General features: G+C 39.0%; 1 protein-coding gene across 3 annotated transcripts in view; it reads right to left on the bottom strand.

The window, feature by feature from the left end:
* jing (AE binding protein 2 jing) overlaps positions 1–15,300 on the bottom strand; it is a 39,988-nt gene that overhangs the window by 23,512 nt on the left and 1,176 nt on the right. The gene's annotated exons all lie outside the window — the stretch shown is intronic.

The following is a 15,300-nucleotide window of genomic DNA, read 5'->3' as shown; positions in this document are numbered from 1 at the left end:
ACGTAATTTTACCATGCCGGCCAGCTTATCAGGGGCGCCGCTTAGCTTCCACAGAATCAAAATTAACCCCGAAATTCATCTCTTGGAGAGATCAACAGCCGTGAACGGAGACTCCAAATATCTCGAAAACGCGCGGATATTTTCACAGATAGGGCTTTTTCCTGCGACGAACGTCTGCCCGGCACCTTATCGCCGAACAATAAACCATTAAAAAATCACGTTGCTCAAGGTTAGAACAATTTCAACATCATCTTGAAACGTAACGCTTTGGCGAATTATCACCGCCACAAAACCGTTTTTATTAATAGATTCCTCGTTAGTGGCCACCGTGACCTATCGCAACGTTAAAGCGACAATCATTATTTATGCTGACAAAGATGATTAAGACGAAAAACTTGTTTTGGCAAAGCGATCTTGTAATGAATATTCAAAATTCGGCGTCGATTCATTAAGTTGAAAAATTGCGGAGCGCAATAACCTGCCCCAACAAAGCGGCCGAAATTGGCGATTTTACAACAACAATTACAAAGTGAGTTTTACCGGCCGAAGAATGAGGTCATCAAAAGTAAAAGCAAAAAAACGCAGCTCGTGCGAAGACAGATGCGAAATAGAGGTAATTGATACGAGGTCTGGTGTGGCAGTAATGGTATCGCCATCTATTTATACCAATTGCTGCAACTATAAATAAGAGGCTTCTCAGTGGAGGACATGGGAATCGGGGTCGAGATGAATGTTCGAGGTAATCATAACGCTAATTAGATATTTGCGTTCACTATAAATTTCTGGAAATGTGCATTTAGTAATATTTGCATAAGATCAATTATTTTTACCAGCGCAAGGAGTTCGAAGCCGCGAGCAGAGGAATGTCGAAGCGAAGTCCATTTATTGCACTTTTCGTCGGAAATGATACCGCACCTCTGATCGGGTTCTCGAGGTCCACATTAGACGTACACGACTCGGGGCTCTTCAGAAGAGAAACGTGTTAATCAAATCTCCGTCGGCTCATTGTTCCAATCAATGCGTGAGAGCAAACCGATGATATTCAACAAAGGAATCACCTTCACTTCGGTGCCTGAATAATGAAACCGTAAGAAATTATGGGAGACCCTATGAGAAAAACACTCTGAATTTATACTGCAAAACTCTCAGCGCTCTCAGAGATACCCGGAATAGACTCTGAGATGCCCACCGGACTAGAAGACGATGTGGACAATCCACGGATGCAGCTACGAGAAAAACCACATTGCAAAAAAATCTTGAAGCATTCCCAAGGCAAATGGTGTAGCTCACGCGAGGGAGGAGGAAACTCACGTCATGCAAGAAGCTATGGCAAATCTAGTGAAACTACAAGAAGAACGCTTTGAGGGGGATCCAGAACAAATTCTGCCACAGACAAGAATCACGACAAAGAAGGAATATACGCACTAGTTGCAAATTTCACATTTAATGGTTCAGTGGAAGCTGCGGCACTCCTCGAGTGGGAAAAATCCATCGTCCAAGAGCGAGAAGAACGGAAAAGAGAGACATGCCCTGAGGTGACAAAATGGGAATAAGGGTACGTTCAAGAATTCCCTAGAGGCAAAGAAGACTGAGGTGTGCCCTGGACGAAAATGTGGTGGAGCAACGCTCGGAAAAAATTATAGAATCAAACTCGAGGAAATTCGATCGAGGGGAGTCCTACTCAGATTAAGAAGTGTTCAACCGCACGAATATCTTTTCCTAATTTAATAAATTTTACACATCCCGCTGGATGTTATGTGCAACGCAAGGCACATAAACCTTCAAACTCACATAAACCAAATAAATAATTATTGCTAAACCGTTAGATATTTATAAAGCTTTAGTACTCTCGCATACATGGACTTCCGCAAAATCATTAGCGAGTGAAGGACGATGCACAATAACACATTTGTTTCGAAACAAAGGCTTGTTAAAGTACCAATTCAAAGTCTTTATTAATGTATGTAAGTACAAGATAGTACCGTTGAGTTCCTTTGAGGTACGATCGGCCAAAAAAATGTGTAGTCCTCTTTGTATGATTTATGTACACTAATTAAATGTGCTTTAATTGAATTTCCGGCAGTGAAATTTACCACCTAAAACCCTGATTTAAAGCAGCCTCGGGATACAAAAACTCCACTTCGTTACTTATTCAATAGACATGTCGATTAGTCGCATCTGTGCGACAAGGTATCTGTAGTACCGCTTGTGTTTAAATATGCTTTGCTGTCAGCTACAACAGCCACTTATGTACCGAATATATGGAAACTGGGCAATTATTAATTACCGGAAACCCTGTAGGTACCTGACCTTAAACGGCTCTAGATGATAATATAAATAATAATTGTCGGTAAATATGTCACCAGTGGTAATTGATCAGGCTTATCGGCTGAACTCAAGGTTATCAAGCTTGAGAGTGCTTTTACATGAGAAGCTTAAGTAGATGTATATGTACCTTCTTCTGCTCTTTAAAACCAATATATCACGCTAATGCATGAAGCTTACCTATAACGCCGATCGCTCCAGGGACTTACCATGCTATGATGAGGGTACATACCTGGAAGAAAGGAAATTATTTATATAAATATTGAGGAGGGAGCATTTTTTCAAAATTCAAACATCAAAGCCCTTGTTAATAAGTATAATTACCCAGTTAAGTACCCACATGAGCAATTAAGCTCATTTACAAGAGTCTTCCTATTTATGACCCAGTTGCCAGGTCGCCTAGAACCATGTAACTGCATCATGTAATTCGCCCAAAAGCGAGCCGCGTTAATTGCATTAAAAATGACAGAATTATAGCGCTTCCTGCTTTTTGTCCCTAGTGCTGATAATAAGTTTTTTACCACATCAATTAGGCCAGTTATCAGTCTGGAAATACTTAAAACGTCTAAAAGATGTTAATCAACCGTAGAAGCCGAAACCATTGTTGTCAGCTGGATTTATAACAGGATCAAGTTCCTTTCTCATATTTTTAGCTACAAAAACCTCTGGCTCATATTAAATGAACCCCGCGTTCTATGAAGCTCCGTGTGTGGTACGTGCATGCAAGCGGGAGGTTGGTTTTGCACGAAACAAGAGGTTTTTACGTGTCATTAGCGAAGAACAATAGGAAAACAAATAAGAGTGTTGCAGAAAACCGGTAGAATAGTGTAGAAATATGGGTTTATGCACCTACAAGTTCAAGTGCGCAAATATGAGACTTGGAAAGCTCCAATTGCGGGCTTGAAGCTTTGGAGAGGCAGATTTAGGCACATTCCAAATTGCGACAATGAGAAAATTTGAAGAAGAATTTTGAAGGGCAGTTTTTCTATTTGAACGAATCGGCTTGTGTCGTATGGATGCCGGACACCTCGATCGAGGCCCTGGATCCTCTAAAATACACTTCGGGGAACTTTAATTTTGGGCCAGAGCACAGGGACGTGCTGTTTCTCGTTTAAATTTGAGCTCTTGATACATCAGTTCAAAGTGCAGTTTGAAGGACATTCATTTTCAGACGTTTGCTAAATTGAGAATTAAAGCGATCCAGTATCTCAGAAACTAAAAGAGACGTAGAGAATTTGGGAAGTGAAATCTGTGTAAAAAATAGGTTGGATCTGGGTAATTGTGCAACGCATTCAATTACCGAGAGAACTTCGAACTGACTGACAGGTGACATTGACAACAATCAGTCAACAATGTACTACCGCGTACTGGTACTATTAGATTGCCATGGCGACTGAATGACTCCGCAAGACGATTACTTACGGAATGAAGACTAGAAAATCATGTTTTCTATAGGCCCACAGTTCACTTTATATATTTTCATTTTAATAGATATTGAGGTAGAAACTCCTCGAGAAATAACTCAGCACATACTTAATTTTAAGGGCTATAGGTAGCAGTATCAATTATCATGATCTACGTTTGATTAAGGAATTAGGCAAACGTACTTCACTATTTTCCGCATTCGAGCGAGTACGACTAAAGTTGACCAGCATTGGAGATTTGATGAAATGTGCCCATGGGACACATTTAATTCAATCTTAAAAAATTTATGGTGAAATATTTCACTTTAACAGCACTAGTGTCAACATCTGTCCTGCCTGGGGGCAGGATCGAATGTAAATAAACCGTGAATAGATGATATGGCTTAGTAGTACCGTCAGCCGTAACACGGCGGCTGATGCAACGTAGCTTCGACCAACGGGTCAATGTACCAAATAGAAGGTCACTTTAGAGTGAGAAACAGCCATCTTCCGCCAAAGCACGTGGGCCGCATTACATCAAGAAAGTACGTGCATGTCGAGCCTCAGCAGCGGATGCGCAATTCCAAGATGCTCATAACACTACTAGAGAGAGCAATGAGGATTTAGTGCTAAAACTAGCACCGAGGAGTGAGGACTTGTCAATGCGAAACAATGCATGAGAAAGTTGGTGCATTTGATGCAGACAAAGAACAGTTTAAGCAAGCTTAATTGGTACCGGCCTACACTTTTGTTGTTCGCCTACATCACTATTATATGAGAGAGCATTAGGTATCTAGGTCAACATAGCTATTATAAAAGCGAAACTGTATACACATATTATACGTTAAGCAAATCCAGAAACAGAGGACTTTTCTATTAATACTAAGCATACGCGAGGAAGCTATGGAGCAAAGGAAAAAAGGACCATAAATCTTGAGTACCTTCTGAGGAAACCATAATCCTATTACGGGCAGTGTTTATTTGAAAAAGCAGTGAAAAGAAGAAGAGAACTAAGGCGCATATAAGGATTTTTCAGAGCACCAAATTCGGGGAATGAAATACATTACTAGTAGGAAGAAGGTTTTTAGGAATTTCTGCCCGAGTACTTACGTGAGAATTCTCAGGGAATCGGATTCCAATAAAAATCTATTGTCATTCTTCTTTTAACGAGAATTTTTATTTGTAAAAGCTCTTACAATTTTAGGAAATCTACGTATGAGAAGCTCTGACGGATTCTTTGAAGGTCTTACAAGTCACCACGAAACCTCGAAAAAAACCTTCAAAATCTACAGAATTACGGTCCAATCAGCCTTCCACCACACATGGGGAAGATTGTGGCAAAAGTTATCCTAAAACGACTCGAAGAAGACGAAAAAAGCTTCTATTCGGCAAGATCGATTTGGATCCAAGAAACAACATTCAACAGAGCTTCAGGTACTGAGAATGGTGGAATGCAACACGGACAGTTGCAGGAAGAATATTGGCGGACATCACCGAGACATTTTACAGGGGTTGGTACTGCTGATGAAGACGATTGAAGCAGGATTTCCGACATCGCCAGTCAAACTGGTGAGATCCTTCATCAGCAACAAGAGCTTCAAGATCGAACTAAACAAGCACTACTCAATCTACACGACGATGGAAGTGGAAGTTCCTCAGGGAGCGGTGTTATATACGAGCTAGAAATAAAGAAATAAGAAATAGAGGAAAATTGTACAACAAATGAACAAAAAATGTACTTTAAAGCAGAAATTTGGGATTGTTAGATGAGCTAGAAAAGCTGTTGTTAAATACACAGGGTAGACAAACATAAGGCCGCAACTTCGCTTTCCGCATTTCCGGTCATCCACAACTCTACTGCTCACCATTTTTCTTCCATGATACTCTACTGTTTTTCCCCCAAAAATGCACTTTTCAAGGCACTAAACTACTACTTTAAAAGCCTCGTTTAAATAGCAAGACACACTTTTATTGGCACGATACGTCTAAAACTGATGAGTAAATGCCTCGTAATGCCTAATGTCAATTGCAACAAAGTTTATTTTTAAAAGCACCCCGCTTGGAGGTCCCATTCCTCGTTTTTATGGCCATAAGAGGTCGTAACTTGGCCCGAACAACATTGGTGCACACAGTTTTCTAAAAATATCTACAATTTTGATGTCCAAAGCCAAAACAGGTGTTTGATCGGTATTGAAAAGAGGTGGATAACAAAACGGCCTAATGGAGAATAGATCTAAGATAAAGTACTTAAATCCAATCGTTCTTATTTGAAAAAGAAAAAATCGTGAGTTGAAAGAGCAGATGTTGATATAGGGTGTACGTGCAAGCTTACAGCTGCGAAGAGAAAAATCGACTCAGACTTCACAGACCGCGGATCAATACTCGTTTTAGGCCCCAAAGGACACTGCCAAACTGGTCTAGTAGGCAATCTACGTCGAAGGGCAAATGCACGTGATTTAGGGCTCACAGAACAAGGCCACGAGCAAACGTACTTTAGAGCGATCAAAAGTACCAGGTCAAATTTGCAAAAAAATTAAATGCATGTTCCTTCTATAATTTCATCAATTTACGTTCAAGGCAAATTGGTCTATGCTCGTCCGACAATACACTTCCTTCGAAAAACACCCATTGAGGTTGCTTCTAAAAAAGTGCATTGTTAACAGGTAAAACTGGGGCCCAACAGCTGAGCCTTTTTTCAGGCAACAATCAGATTTGCAATTGCATCACTTCCTAGGAAAATATACGCGATTTTGATGTGGGTATTTCATAGTAACTGGTTATTCCAGCTGCAATTCCTGCTAACAGTTCTAATCAAAAGGGAATATCGGTGCGATGAAATAATGTAATGGTCTAGCCCGAGGCGTTGAAGTTGACATCATAATTTGCCATTTACCATTAGAAGGTGAATTACGTCATTTTTAATCGTTCAAATGCACTCATCAGATGCGATTTATCCTCTCTTCAATGTCACAGTTATGTGCATACCTACCTACGACAAGCTCATTAAAATTCATTGCGATGATAATTTGTCTCCATGGAGAAATTGTGTATTCCACAGTGATTTTGATGAAAATGAGGTCTTTCAAAGAGGGAGTTCGTCACTAGAAAAACTTACACTCCGGAAATGTACACTTAACGCCCCTAGAATTCAAGTTCCTGTCGGTAATTCCTGATCTAATCTCACGCGATAATCTGCCTTACAGTTCAGTCATAAATTTATTGTCATTTATTGTGCCTACTAACTCGGTATTTAAATAACCTGCATGTTTTATGGGACAAACTTGAAAACCCATGCAAAGGAGCGTGGGAATTCACTTCACACGCTTGTGCCGAGGAAGATTTAATTAGCACTCAAGTATATGGTAAAATGAATGCTATTCGGGAATTTGCCGATAAAATTAATGGGTGGCGTGCATGGGATTAATCGATCAGTATCAATCGAAATTCTTTAAAAAAAAAGCAATTAATTAACCGCAAGAGAAATCAGGGACTGCTGGTTCAGCTGGACGCGGCCCTTGCTCCGACATCAGCTGTGACTCGATGGTGCAAAATACCCGCGTGCATTAATTATCATTTAACACAAAATTTGCGCCGAGGAACATGTGTTTGAACGAATTATATCGAATGGAACCCCCATATTATTTTAATAAACGTCTGGGGGGCTGAATTAAAGGAGAGCTCTGTCAACATCAATCGTGGGCATGGTGGTCAGGTGATGGCAAGTAAGCATCTGCTTTTAACAATTTCCTTTTATGTGGTTTTGCCTCGAAAGGCCCCAGGTAGTATTTTTTAACAAAAATTCCCGTTCACGAAATGCATTAGTGGCTCTTCTACATCTTATGCTGTTGAGGGCAATTTTTCATTTAAGCATCACAACGAAACAGCTGCACTTTTCCACCCTCACCCGAGCATCATCGCCGAGCGAGTAATACGAGATAATAGAAGAAAGAATGAGAGCGTTTACCCCTGTCTATAACACGGTGTTGAGCTGCATCCGAACTTGACAGAAGCACCGACTGAATAAGGGAGGCTAAAAGGAGAAAAGACGAGTTCGCTTTCGGCCCTAAGGGTAAGTCAACATCTATTGCTCATGTAATATTTGGCCAGATGGCCGAATGTGCCACCCTCAACTCGCCAAAGAAGGGTTGGAGATGAACGTGCTGATGTGATTATATCAAAGTGGGGCATTTTTAATTTGCATAATGCATTGAATTATCGAAGGGATGAGGCCTTCGTAAACATTGAAAAAAACGGCAATAACCTGTAAGCTACCACAAATACTGGCGACCGGAAAATTATTTATTATTAATGCATAAAAGTCGCGTTACGCTCATTGCGTTAGAATAATGCAAGAGAACATGAAAAATCTTTATCTTATAATGGCGTGTTTTGCATTATTTAATAAGAAGCTGTTAGAGACCAATTGCAATGCCCGTAATTGCATGTTAACGCTGCAAATGGATTCTTTTATTATATCGCCAGTAAATAATACAGTTGCATGTAGCGGATGGACTTACAAGAGTGTAAGTGATTCAGCTTCGATAAGGGAGATCCAGCACTGAGGGCTAATGTCCTCAATTCTGACCTGATTTGGCTCAAAGTCAATAACCGGCATTAACTGAAATTGAACTATAAGACGTACATAATTTACCGGAAGCAATTTACTCCTGGGGAAAATCATTAACGGTGAATCTAGCCGAAGAGTTTTCCATATTTATAAATGGGAGCTGGTCTTGAAAATTGTTAGATTAGATGCGGCTTTACGAGCCATTTTCAATTTAATGATGAAGGAGTTGCGATAAAAATGGAAACAATTACTCGTACATATCTGCTTCTTTAAATTGACGTTGCTTGCGCCAAAGAAAATTATTAAATATTAATTATTTATTGTTAAAAACTCAATTACATCTACCCGCTGACCAGTTTTTATCACATTAATATCATGAAGCGCATTAAAGGTCACATTGCAACACCATTACCTTATAGCGTACATGATTATTTTCCATTTTACAGCACTGAATCTTAAAAAAAAAGTGGTATGTGTAATGGAAATGAGGAGGGGAAGTGGCTAAATAAAATGATAATTTGTCAAAACTACAAGTCTTCGAGTTAGTAGAAAGGCAAGCACATACTCACTCTTACAACTCGGGCGGATTTCCATCGATAATTCTGGTAACTAAATGAGAAAAAAGATAATTGGGAAATTCCTGAAGGAGAATTATAACTATCATGTTTTTGAGTCATTATTCCACCTCTGTGGAAGAGCTTGTTGGTGCGTGAAAATAGAGGTGTAAGTGGATTTGCAAGTTAAATTAATACCACCGTTTGCTTCCGGCACTAATTTGCATCCATCCGATCGTAAGTGAAATAACAATACTTATAAATACTCGAAAATCTCATTAAACCTCACATAACCTGATTAAAGTAAACGACAACCATTAGTCGATCAACATAACTTAAAAAGTTGCGACTAATTTGAGGTACGTAACTCCACATACCATAATTAATAGCTTAACCTGCATATGAAGAAAAAACCTGCATGTTGATGAGGGTACCAGGTGCATATGTAAGGGCCCGTGGTGATTCGAGATTAAACAATTATGACTACAGTTAAAACAGTAATTAATTTGGTTTAATTGCAGCAAACATCTCTTAAAAAGTTGGCAAAGATTATTTTGTGTTATAAAACACCCTGTATATTAAAGCGATTTTCGCATCTACTCAACACTACACTTTCAACTATTATAAAATCTAGACTGTATAGACGTCCGTTTTTATTTAATTCAGGAAAATACTTTTTTACGAAACACTAGGTATTTTCGGCCGTTTTCAAGCTATTAAAAATTTGCGGAATTTATTGAGCACACAGGAAACTTAACCATTAGAACCCTGAGTCATCAGCTACGATAAGTGTGCATTTAATTTACAGTGAAAAACCTTATGTTTGAATGTTTGTGGAAGTGTGAAATTCTTCGTGTTTCGCTGGATGTTGACTGAGCGACAAACTAATAAGGGCTAGTTATACCTTCAAAATCTGTAGAGGTTTCCAACTTACCTAAAAAAAAGAACATTCCACGAGTTGAAACTAAAACTGCAAATCATGTTCAAAAAACTTATCGGCTGAAACATGTAGGAATATACGACGTTAACCATTACTACAGCATAAATATACACTAGCAAAATACAAATAGCCTCAAGGACCTCTGATCAGCTGTTGCGTTTGAGTAACAGCACTTGGCTCAATTTATTCCGGACAGCTGTTTCGAAAAAAAAAAAAAAAAAAAAAAACATAATAACTTTGATAGTGAGGATTGCTCTGAAACAGGTTTAAAATGACCGAAAAGTGCTTAATTTCGGCCTTTGGTGAAATTCAAAGAAATATTTTGCGTGTTTGCAGTATGTTATTCGCTTCAGGGGAAGGAAATGAAATTCTACAACTACAATGACAGAAATATGAAAAAAGGTGCTTTGGAAGTTGTGTCGGGGAACCATGAAGTAACCTAAAAGCGTCTCTATGGCATTCTTCGACCAGAATTTTAATCAGATATCTATCAAAAATGCAAATTTCCTGCATTTATCATCGGCATTGCGTGTTTTAATCAGGATGAAATATTGAATTATCAGGTTACAGAAAAGTACACGCTATTATATAACAAGCATGCCTCTTTGTGCCATTATTCACGGTAGTTTTTCAAGCGTTTGGTAATTAAATTCCATTCCGAAACTTTATAACGAACTACAATAGAATTTCGAACGTAGCTGGCAGAAAATTTTCGTTGCTCATATAGGGGAGCTGTCAGTTGTTTCGGGCAGCTGTGTTCGAAAATTAACTTTTTTTGCAAACTGTCACAAATTTTAGCAAATTTCCAGCTCAACTTTATACACACCAAGTCATTCTGATAAATTTAAGGTCGCAGGTATACCAACGTAATGAAATACTAATTTACAAGAAACTGTAATAATGACTCAGCAATTGTCGTTCTTTCGAATTTTTATGAACTCGTTGTTCCCATTGCATTGGCGTACCCGAGTTAATGTCTCAATTTAACGTCAGCAAATTGGCAAGGAACGTCAATGGATCAAGTACCTTAACATAAGGTAACATTGCACTAACATCGAATTGCAAAACATTGCGCTTTTACTATCGACCTTAACCTATTCTACCTATCGTGGTGCATTGGTTACTTTCTGCTGCATTGTTTTCTCTTGTGCATAAAATTCTACTGCTACGTTCAAGTATGGCGCGTTCTAGTAGGCGATTATGTTGTAACAGCCGTAGATACGATTTTGTGCATTCACAATGATCTAGTTTGCTATTTTGCTTCACATTCTATCATCTACATTGATTTAGTGCCTGCTGCAATATGCGATATCAATCAAATACTCCAATAACGAATGCTTTTCCCGGGATGAAAAATCCCTGGAATATAACCTTGGCGTAATATTCAATATCGGGCTAAAAGTGGCCTCCGCTTTCGTAATCCCTACACCGACAAATCTCTTTCGAGCGGCTTATATACACAAAAAAAAGGAAAAAAGCAAGAAGAGATGACTGCATGATGGGAAGTGGGAACAGTTGATCGATACGCTCAAGGTCCGGGAAAATAAAATTGTCGTATCGCATGTAATAGATATTTGTACGCCACTGCTAGAGAAAAGAGAAGATTCTGCTCTATATTGTCATAAAAACTCATATGAATTTTTGAACTTCCACATCTGGGCAGAGTGGCAAAGAAATTTAGTTAAAAAAAATTAGAAGAAGTTTTGAAGGACGTAAAATAAGTTTGGTTTAAAATCGATATTTGATAGCACACTGCACTGTATTGCTTGGTCACACGAGCGCCAATGACTTTTTGTGAAATTCAATTCGAGCCCGATCTAATTTGTTGTTCGGTCCTCGTGCGACTTCGGAAACCCGAACTTAAACGTCATAATATTCCCGGTAATGTCAAACCAATTTCTACCTATTTTCGTCTGGGCCCAATCTTGTACGAACACACATTATATTTCCGGGAAATTAACCTTTCGACTTCGTACAAACTTTTCCAAATTCGTTTCACAATTTTACTCGAAATTTGATATTTTTCGCGCTTTGCGAGGAGATTCGGTGACGCCATTAATACTGACAACTGAAGCGTTATTGGTTTGTTTCCAAAGCCTTCTTGACAAAAAGCGTCGCTTTCATATAACACATTTTTGTACCATCCTGTCTCGATTTGTTAGTCATCGATATCGATGTGCGAATTGAGTTCAGTTCCGTTTGCATTTTCATATTCTATTGTAGGTATAAGATTTAACAACAAAAAATACTTAATAAAATAAATCTTAGAACGAGCGGTTTATAAACTGCTCGTCGTCCGGTACATAAAGAGTTTAATTATAAATATTAAACATTGTGTGCTAAAGAGCTTAGTTGTGATGAACTTGTAATTGAAATTCGGCATTCACGTCCGACCAGGTGCGCAAAGTGGGAACTAAATCGTCTAGGTCCGATCGAGGGCCGACTGGGGCAACTCGGTCATCCAGGTCCGAAGGAATACCGAAGGTGTACTGGGAGCGACTTGAAACTCGCATATTCTCATATTTCAAAAATACTCAAAAATCCAAATTTTCCGAAAATGTTTTCTTTCGAAATTCGTGTTATACGCCAATGGTATTTCATTATAAATTGTGTTTGATTCAAATGTTTGACTGGAAAAAATCCCTATAAAGTTCTATAAAAACCAACTGCGTTCTGCTAGAAACTGATACTAGTTGGAACTTCTGTGTTCCATTGGAGCTTGAAGCGTTATAGGAGTAATTTCTTGTTTTTGTGAATTTGAACCTGATAACCAATACCGCAAACACAGTATCGTTAGAGCGATTCCAAAGACACCAGCAACGGTAACTGGTGATAATCGAAATCGTCTCGGTACCACTTTTCCAAATCGGCGACAGAACCGTGGTGCCTGCCGCAGTCCCCTCCTAGACAAAGTCAGTGGTACCACGTAATTGGTAATTCAACCTGTTTCGTAAGCGGCAGGTTAGCGGACATGGTCCCCACCTTTTCTGCCTGCGCGAACAACAGAGGCCGAAGATACAGCTGTGCGGGAACCACGTTTCATGAGGGAAAAAGAACAAAACAAGTTTGGTGCTCGTGCAACCCGAACGATGCACTGACCGCATAATGCAATACGACCGTCGAGGTACCAAAACGAGAGGGATTTACCACAAAAGAAATTGGAAAACCTGAAAAACAAGTAGAAAGTTCTTATATTAACGAACTGGAGGCACCTCAAACTAAAACTTGGTCATACGGGAACTTTTTCAAATCCAAACATTCATGTGGCCAAATTATTTCCAAATTCGCACACACACTGCAACAAAAGATTTTAAGTTTCTCAGCACGTGCAACCAAATAATGTCGTCCTTAATTGTTTATATCTATTGTCAGTGGACAGAAGATATATGAGGGAAGGAAACCATGCTTCAATCTTCCTACGATCATGCCTATTCTAAGATAAACTTAAACCCAGTAACATGCCAAATAAGATGATGAAAATAATTTAAGAATACTAAAATTTATTTATGTTTGAAACGTATCAGGCAGGTTTCTTTTATTAAGCGTATGGGTGTTTGACAGTTGTCAAACAATTGTCAACTGTCAAACAATTGACACATACGTTTGTGTGTCAGACAATTGTTGCAGTCACTTGTTTCACGCGGCTGTATTCAAAAAACCACTCTTACCATCACTTTTTGGTTCCATGCATACACTTCTCTTACAATTATTATTCTCCCCTAATTATCTCGACCTATTGTCCTCGCGTTGCCCAGGGCAGATCAAAGGGCTTTTAATTCCACCCATACTCTGAGATTAATTAAACTTAGTTTTCCTATCCGAAATGCTGACATTTAATTTAGCTTATGCGTTAAGAGCCCCTATATCCACGACTTTTGTGACTGGGGAAACGATATGTCTCCACAAATAATTACTTGAGGAGCTAATAGATGTCGCAAATGCTTGATGCCATCTATCAGCATTCAGGTGGATTTTTTCTCTAACCTTGAAAAACCCCATTAACGGATCCTTTAACATCATATGACTTCTATTCATCCATGTGTGTCATGGAAAGATAAATGTGCACTCTCCGTTGATTTCATTAGCGCGGAATGCTTTTTAACAATGGCGTTATAAAAGCTTCAAAAGCCATTATTAGTTTATAGCTCGTTGAAAACGTGTGCATAAATTACAAACACAAATTCCATAAGGTGTTCTGTTAAGTCTATCATCAGCCGGTTCTTTGCTTCATCAATTTGATTCATTATGATCAAAATATTTCGAAGTCCATGAAGATTTATCGTCGATCTGCTCAGTTTCAGCTAAAAACTTTTCTTCCAGGATTAATTCCTCAATGACTCAGGGCTACAACTTAATGTAATTGAAGCTAAACGAACCCCTGTTTTCAATTAATGAAATAAAAACAACTATAGGTTTTCCTCTTCATTCATCTCATTGAGCTTAACACATTCAATTGAGGTAGCTGATCTGCTACCAAGGAAACAAATCCGGTCCCCAGGCCAATTAGCAGGAGAATCATCAATATGGAGAACTTTTTCCGAAACAAATTTTGATTACAATCTGTCAATCAACAACTGACCAACTGAGATGAAGGGCCCACCCTTTCTGCATCCCCCTTGGCTGCAGTTGCAAACAAAGAGTCGCGTCCTATAGAGGTCCGTGTGCATGGATAAGTTAATGCTCTGAAGACCTGATTTAAATGCAAATTATATCCCATGGTCACGTGCCCTCCCAAGGGCCTAATTTTTTTCCAGAGACGCAGCTTTCATTGGCCCTTCTGTAGGGGAGGCGTCAGTTGTGCACGTGAGAAAATCGATGTTGGGGCGGCGGGTGTCTGGAACATGCCAAAAACTGTTGAGAACACTTTTCCTGGATTATCAACATATGTGATCCTGACGTATTGTTTGTATCACTGGATTAGTGCACTTTCCAAAATTTGTTTAAAAAGATGTTTCCAGTTTATTTTTTTGTGATAAGAAAAGGTCGTGTTTGGGCTCGTGTTTCCACTGATAAGAAAAATACGAGTTTTGTGATAAGTGTGTTTATTCACCTTATCGCTTACGTACGTCAGGATTGTCAGGTTTTTTTGGATTATTTTGAACTAAACATTATGAGGATCTCATATCGTTCTGATGATGCTTAGGGAGGGAAAAACCTGATGGCTGTGCAGTTTTTCGTTGATGTACAGTTTTTAAGTTGTTATCAAGCGACTGTCACATATTCCAGGGTGATTTTTGGGCCGATTCTACAGGATTCCAGAACTGATTTTTTAAATTCTGGATTGCCTTCTTTGGTCCCTCTAAGTGTGATTTATAACAATATTCTTGGGCCAAATTATCTCATCTGCTCCTAGAGAGACTGAAGAATTTTCAACAACCCCAAACACATCTTAAGGGTTATTTTACAGGGTCAGGGTCGATTCTGGTTAGGGACAGTTTGGATTACAAAATCATGGTTTTAGCAGATATGTGTCTTTGTTAGATTTAACCTAAATTTTTTCAACTGTGTCTT

The sequence above is a fragment of the Euwallacea similis genome, chromosome 22 (assembly GCF_039881205.1).
Source record: "Euwallacea similis isolate ESF13 chromosome 22, ESF131.1, whole genome shotgun sequence".
Lineage (NCBI taxonomy): Eukaryota > Metazoa > Arthropoda > Insecta > Coleoptera > Curculionidae > Euwallacea > Euwallacea similis.
The sequence above is the reverse complement of the archived record's forward strand: the minus strand, read 5'-3'. Positions and strand labels throughout refer to the sequence as shown.